At 43.5% G+C, this 7462-nt stretch overlaps 1 long non-coding RNA gene across 1 annotated transcript; it reads left to right on the forward strand.

The window, feature by feature from the left end:
• The first annotated feature begins 41 nt into the window (after nt 1-41).
• On the forward strand, nt 42-5061 carry LOC125485094. The gene is made up of 3 exons (XR_007263855.1): nt 42-75; nt 4392-4477; nt 4996-5061. It is a non-coding gene; the product is annotated as an uncharacterized LOC125485094 (long non-coding RNA).
• The last annotated feature ends 2401 nt before the right edge of the window (nt 5062-7462 follow it).

Genomic DNA, 7462 nt, shown 5'->3' on the forward strand with positions numbered 1-7462 from the left:
CCCCCCCCATCACCCAGGGACAGAGACTGTGCAGTAAGTGACCCCCCCCCATCACCCAGGGACAGAGAGTGTGCAGTAAGTGCCGTCTACACATAGTGATGAATAAATTTGTGGATGATATGCGAATTGTAATCATGGTAAATATTGAGGAGGATAGTCTGAGACAAGAGGCTATAGACAGGCTGGTCCGATTGGCTGATAAGTGGCAAAAGGAGTTCAATCTGGATAAATATGAGTTGTAGTATGAAGGGGGTACCAACTAGGCATAGGATTACATTATGAACGGTAGGACCCTGCGAAGCACTGAGGATTTGAGTGATTTTGGTGTGCATGCTCCTTAAGGTATTAGGTCAGGGGGACCAAGTGGTTAAGACGGCATTTTGGATACTTGCCGTTATTAGCCAAGGTGTAGAGTTTAAGATCAATGAGGTGATGCTGGATCTGTATAAAATGTTGGTTGGGCCACAACTAGAGTATTGTGTGCTGTTCTGGAATCCTCATTATAGGGAGGACGCAATAGCACTGGAGAGGATGCAGAGGCGATTTATCAGGATGTTGCCTGGGCTGGGGAGACACATTGGATAGAGTAAGTTTTTTCCTTGGAGCAGAGGAGACTGAGGGGGAATCATAAAGATTCCACGAGATCATGATTGATCTGTGGCCTAACTCCATTTACTTGCCTTTGGCCCACATCCCTTAATATCTTTGCTTATTAAAAATTTATTAAGCTCAAATTTAAAACAGACATCTGATCCAGCATCCACTGCTGTTTGTGGGAGAGAGTTCCAAACCTCTCCCACTCCTTGTGTGTGGAGGTGGTTCCTAACATCTCTCCTGAACGGTCCATCTCTAATCTCAGACTGTGACCCTAATTCTAGAATCCCCAACCAGTAGAAATCGTTTATCCACCCTGTCTTTTCCTGTTAATATCTTGAAGACTTCTATCAGATCACTCCTTAACCTAAATTCTAGAGAAAACAGGCATAATTTGGATGATCTCTCCTCTCATAACTTAATCCCTGAAGTCCATTCTTGTAAATCTACATTGGACTCCCTCCGAGATCATTGGTGTGGTGCCCAGGTTGAAATGAATAAAAAAATGTTGGGCATGGATAGGGTGCACAGGAATGAACTTTTCCCCTTTGTGGAGCAATCAGTTACTGGGGGCATAGATTTAAACAGGAGGTTTAGGAGATCTGAAGGATTTTTTTCATCCAGAGGGTGGTGGAAATCTGGAACTCACTGGCTTGAGGGATGGTACGGGCAGAAATCCTCATGACGGTTAAGGAGTATTTAGATATGCACTTGTAGTGCCAAGGCATACAAGTCTATGGGCCAAGTGCTGGAAAATAGCACTAGAATAGTTATGTGGATGTTTATGACTGGTGCAGACACAGTGGGCCCAATGGGTTTTTATTTTGTCTATAGATCTCTATGTAGCTGCTTCACCCAGGAACAGAGATTGTACAGTCAGTACCATTGGTATCACCTTCAACCTCTTCTGTTCCTCCATTCCCTGTCACCATTCCCCACAAAGGATCTCACCCATTTAGAGATAGAGATGTACTGCATGAAAACAGAACCTTTGATCCAACTCGTCCATGCCGAACAGATATCCTAAATTATTCTAGTCACATTTGCCAGCATTTGGCCCATATCCCTCTAAACCCTTCCTGTTCATATACCCATCCAGATGCCTTTTGAATGGTGTAATTGTACCAGCCTCCATCACTTCCTCTTGGCAGCTCATTCCATACACACACTGCCCTCTGCATGAAAAAGTTGCCCCTTAGGACTCGTTTAAATCTTTCCCCTCTCACCTTAAACCTATGCCCCCTAGTTATGGACTCCCCCACCCAGGGAAAAGACCTTGTCTATTTACTCTATCCATGCCTTTTATGATTTTATAAACCTCTATGAGGTCACCCCTCAACCTCCAACGCTCCAGGGAAAATAGCCCCAGCTTGTTCAGCCTCTCCCCGTAGCTCAAACCTTCCAACCCTGGCAACATCTTTGTAATTCTTTTCTGAACCCTTTCTAGTTTCACAACATCCTTCCTATAGCAGAGAGACCAGAATTGCCAAATGTAAACTGCTGAGGTCACTGGCAGAGCTGCCCTTTAAATTTGGGGAGGGGCGCCTTCTCTCCCCACCTTCAGTATAAATGCTTTGGAGTATTACAACAGAAACATGCAGGAGGTTGTAGACATGCTCACTGAGCTGGTGGGTTTGGTTGCAGACATTTCGTCACCCTGCTAGGTAACATCGTCAGTGCGCCTCCGGTGAAGTGTTGGTTTTCTGTCCCACTTGTTATTTATATGCCTCGGTTTGTTGGGGTGGTTGGCATTCAGTACTAATTCAAGTTTGTTGTTGGAGTTCCACTTGGAATACCAGGCCTCCAGGAATTCCCTGGTGTGTCTTTGGTTTGTGCGATTATCAATGTGTTGTCCCAGTCGAATCTGTGTCCCTCATTGTCCGTGTGTAGTGAGACAAGTGAGAATTGAACATGTCTCTTGATGGCTAGTTGGTGTTCATATATCCGTATTATTAATTTTTGGAACTCCATCAACAAATGCATTGAATTAGACCCTGTGTACAAACCACTGACAAACAAAACTGGAAGTAATACCAAACATCCCAGCAAACCAAGGCATATAAATAACAAGTGGGACAGAACACCGACGCTTCACCGGAGGTGCACTGACTATGTTACCTAGCAAGGTGACGAAACGTTTGCAACCAAACATGCTGCTCAGCGAGTATGTCTACAACCTCACCCACAATCCAAGCTACAAATCTTCTCGAAGACTGGAAACATGCAGGCCAAGGGGTAGCATTTGCCGGGCTGTGTTCAGTAAAGCAGTCTTGCTGCAATTGTACAGAGATCTTGGTGAGATTATACTTGGAGTACTGTGTGCAGTTCTGGCCTCCTGGTTGAAGGAAGGATAGATTTTCCACAAAAGGAGTACAATGATCCTTCACCAGATTATCCCTGAGGTACAGTATCGTGGAATGAAAGGTGATCTCTTTGAAACTTAGAAATTTCTTACAGGGATTGACAGGATGGGTGCAAAAAGGATGTTTCCCTTAACTGGTCTTCACCAACACCTTTCAGAATAAGGGGCATCTTATTGAGCAGTGAGATTAGAAGGAATTTCTTCACTGAGAGCATACTGAATCTTTAGAATTCTCTACCTCAGCGGACTGAGGGAGATCAGTCATTGATTCTGTTCAAGACAGCAACAGATTTCTAGATGTTAAAGATAACAACGGCCCTTCTGAAGAAGGGTCACTGAACTCAAAACATTAAATCTGTTTCTCTTTCTGCAGATGCTGCCAGACCTGCTGAGTTTTTCTAGCAATTTCGGTTTTTGTTAAAAATATCAAGAGGATATGAGGAGAGTGCTGGAAAATGACGTTGCCACGAGCTAGTTAAATGGCAGAACAGGCTTGAGGAGCTGAATGGCTTACTCCTACACCCATTTCTTACATCCCCATGAATGATCAGGACTGCAGGATCAGTTGTTCAAAGAGCCTAAAAGCTTTAATGTGCCAAATGGCTTCCTGTGCTGATCTCCTGGGAGGAGTACTTGACAGACCAAAAAGTATAGGAGCAGAATTAGGCCATTCAACCCATTGAGCCTGCTCCACCATTCGATCATGGCTGATATGTTTCTCAACCCCACTCTCCTGTCTTCTCCCCGTAAGCCTTGCTCCCCTTACTAATCGGGAACCTATCTATGTCTGTCTTAAAGACACTCAATGACTTGGCCACCACAGCCTTCTGCGGCAAAAAGTTCTACAGATTCGCCACCCTCTGGCTGAAGAAATTCCTCCTCATTTCAGTACTAAGGCTTTGTCCCCTCACTCTGAGGCTGCACCCTCAGGTCCTAGTCTCTCCAACTAAGTATCCAATTTCATGTCAAAATACATAACCTCACACTTTCCTACATTATACTCCATCTGCCACTTTTTTGCCCACTCTCCCAGCCTGTGCAAGTCCTTCTGCAGCCTCCCCTCAACGCTACCTGTCCTTCCACCTATCTTTGTGTCATCTGTAAACTTAGCAACAACGCCCTCAGTTCCTTCAGCCAGATCATTAATGTTTGGTGCGAATAGTTGTTGGGATGTTACAGAATCGACAGTCCTAGGCAAGGGAGAACAGCGGGTCTGATGGGGCTTGTGTCTCGCCTCTCTGTTGAGATGATACTTCATTGTAGTTTTGAGCCTCTGACCTCTAGTACAGTCCGTACAGCTAACTGCCATGCGGTCATAGACTCCTGGGTGAGGTCACCAAACCAAGTTCCCACCTCAATCTTTAGTAACATTCGTGCATCGTGCGTTTTCTATTTTGAGATGATTCTGAATTTGTGTCTTTTTGGTTCTTTTTAGATAACTATCCATGGAGGAGTTGTCACCAATCACATCCTCTGAGACACAGGCACCTGAGAATGAAAACACTCAAAATGTTTCAAAAAGTATGTCTTCCTTAATCTTTTTGGTTCTTCCTGTGATAAGCAATGTAATTAATTTAAGTCACAAGTGTCTGAATAAACCTTCCTCTACATCGTCCCCATCAAACACTCCCAGGACAGAGACAGCACGGTTAGATACAGAGTAAAGTTCCCTCTATACTGGTTGTATCAAACACTCCCAGGACAGGTTCAGAATGGGATTAGATACAGAGTGAAGCTTTCTCTCCACTGTCTCTCATCAAACACTCCCAGGACAGGTTCAGCACATGGTTAAATACAGAGTAAAGCTCCCTCTACAACACCAAAATTATATGAGCTATTAGCTAGACAGGGTTCCCCTGTGAGTGCTGAATGCTGCGTTTCAGTTGGTGCTGTTTGATAATTGTCTGACTGTGACTTGTATAAATACAGTTCATGTCGGATTTTTTTAAAATAAGATTTTGTTCTTCCAGAAATTGATGAACCTGTCCTGAAATTGCAGTATTTGTTATCCACAATAATTGCCTTTTCTACTTATTTAGCATCACAAACTGTGTCTCAACATTCTGGAAAACTGACTGCTGAGAGTGAAAAGAATCTAGCTTCAGGTAATTCCACACATACTGCTCACTCTGATAGTCAGTATTCTGAAGATTCATTCTTGATGCCTGTGAATTATCAAATATTACACTGATTGCAGCTATATGGAAGTGTTAATGTAGCATGGGATCAAAGGGCAGAATGGTGTATTTTTGTGGTGTTTCATTTTATGTATGTTATTTAATTACTAAGACTTTGCTTCATTTTCAGAGCTAGTCACAGGTTGGAAAGGGTACTAAAAGGCCGGAGTTGGGATATTTATGATTTCAGAACAAAAATGATTTAAATTTCTACATGAGATATAGTAGGAATTTTTCTAATTCTTTCATGAGATGTGGACATTGCTGCAAAAACACAATATTTATTATGGATCCCTAGTTGCCCTTGAGAGGGTAGTCATGAGTTGTCTTCTTGAACTGCTGCAGTTCACTTGGTGTTCGGAAAGGAAATTTAAGGGCCGCTTTGTCCTGGATGGTGTCGAGCTTCTTGAGTGTTCTTGGAGCTGCATTCATTCAGGCAAGTAGGGAACATTCCATCACACTTCTGATTTGTGCCTTGCAGACTTGCTGGAAAAGGCTTTGAAGTGTCAGGAGGTGAGTTATTCGCTGCAGTACTCATAGAGTCATAAAGCATGGAAACAGACCCTTTGGTCCAACGCGACTGCACCAACCAGATATCCCAAACTGACTTAATCCCATTTGCCACCATTTGGCCCATATCCCTCTAAACCCTTCCTATTCATATACCCAATCCACATGCCTTTTAAATGTTGTAATTGTACCTACCTCCACAACTCCTCTGGCAGCTCATTCCACACAAGCTGCACCCTCTGCATGAAAAAGTTGCCCCTCAGGTCCTTCTTAAATCTTTCCCCTCTCATCTTAACCATATGTCCTCTAGTTTTGGACTCCCCTCCCCAAGGAAAAAGACCTTGGCTATTCATCCTATCCAAATTTCCCAAAGTCTACCTAATCACCTTATCTACCTGCCCTGCCAACTTCAGAGATCTGTGGATATTCACACTAAGGTCCCTTTGTTCATCAGAACCTTCCAGGGTCCTACCATTAATAGTGTAATCCCTTACCTTTCTAGGCCTCCCTGACTGCATTACCTCACTTTTTGAGGTTGAATTTCACTTGCCGCTGTCCTGCCTATGTGAACAGTCTTCTGATATCCTCCTGCAGTTTACAGTTGTTCTCCTCATTATTAAACACCCTACTAATTCTCATGTCATCCACAAACTTCTCTATCATAACCCCTACATTCAAGACCAAATAATCAATGGACACCAGAAACATCAAGGGCTCCAGCTCCAAGCCCTGAGGAATCCCACTGGAAACAGACTTCTAGTCACAGGAACAATCCTTTACCATCACCCTCTGCTTCTTGACTCTCAGCAAGTTTGGGATCCAACATGCCTCTTTGCTTTGGAGCCCATGGGCTGTCACTCCCTTAACCAGTCTGCCATGAGGGACATTACCCAAAGCCTTGCTAAAGTCCATATAAACCACATCAAACAATTACCCTCATCTGTGCTTGCCATTACCTCCTCAAAATATTCAATTAAATTTGTCAAACACAACTTTCCCTTAACAAATCTATGCTGAGCTCTCCCAAATAAGCTGTGTCTCTCCAAGTGCGGATATATTCTATCTCTCAGAATTATTTTCAAGGTCAACTAGGGACAGCCAGCAATGCCCATATCCCATGAGTGAATTAAAAACAAAAGAATATTTAAAAATTTCCCCACCACTAAGGTTTTTCTGACTGACCTGTAATCACTCAGTCAATTCTTCCTTCTTGTTTTTATTTAATAATGAGACAATGTTAGAAATCCTCTGGCACCTCAGCTATAGCCCGTCCTAGCCTCTGATCTGCTCTTGTAGCCAGCCACAGTGTTTAGATAGTCATACAGCACAGAAAATGCCCTTCAGCCTCTTGAGTCTGTAGAAATCTCTCTACACTAGACCCACTTTCCAACACTTGGCCATAACCTTGAATATGACATTTCAAATGTACACGTACATCCTTTCTAAAGATTGTGAGGTGTCCTGCCTCAACTACCTGCCCAGGCAGTGCATTCCAGATTCCCAACATTCTCTGGGTGAAACAAGCTTTCCCTCAAATCCTCTCTAAACCTCCTGCCTTTCAACTTAAAATTATGCCCCTTGTTATTGACCCTTCAACTAAGGAGAACAGCTGCTTTCTATCCGGCCTGACCATACCCCTCATAAGCTTATATATTTCTATCAGGTCCCTCTCCAGCCTTCTCTGCTCCAAAGAAAACAACTTGAACTTAACTAGCCTCTCTTCAAGTCTGAAATACTCCATCCCAGGCAAAGTCCTGATGAATCTCCTCTGCACCCCCTCCAGTGCAATCACATCCTTCCTATAGTGTGGTGACCAGAA

This window comes from Rhincodon typus, chromosome 16 (genome assembly GCF_021869965.1).
Source record: "Rhincodon typus isolate 14 chromosome 16, sRhiTyp1.1, whole genome shotgun sequence".
In the NCBI taxonomy this organism is placed as follows: domain Eukaryota; kingdom Metazoa; phylum Chordata; class Chondrichthyes; order Orectolobiformes; family Rhincodontidae; genus Rhincodon; species Rhincodon typus.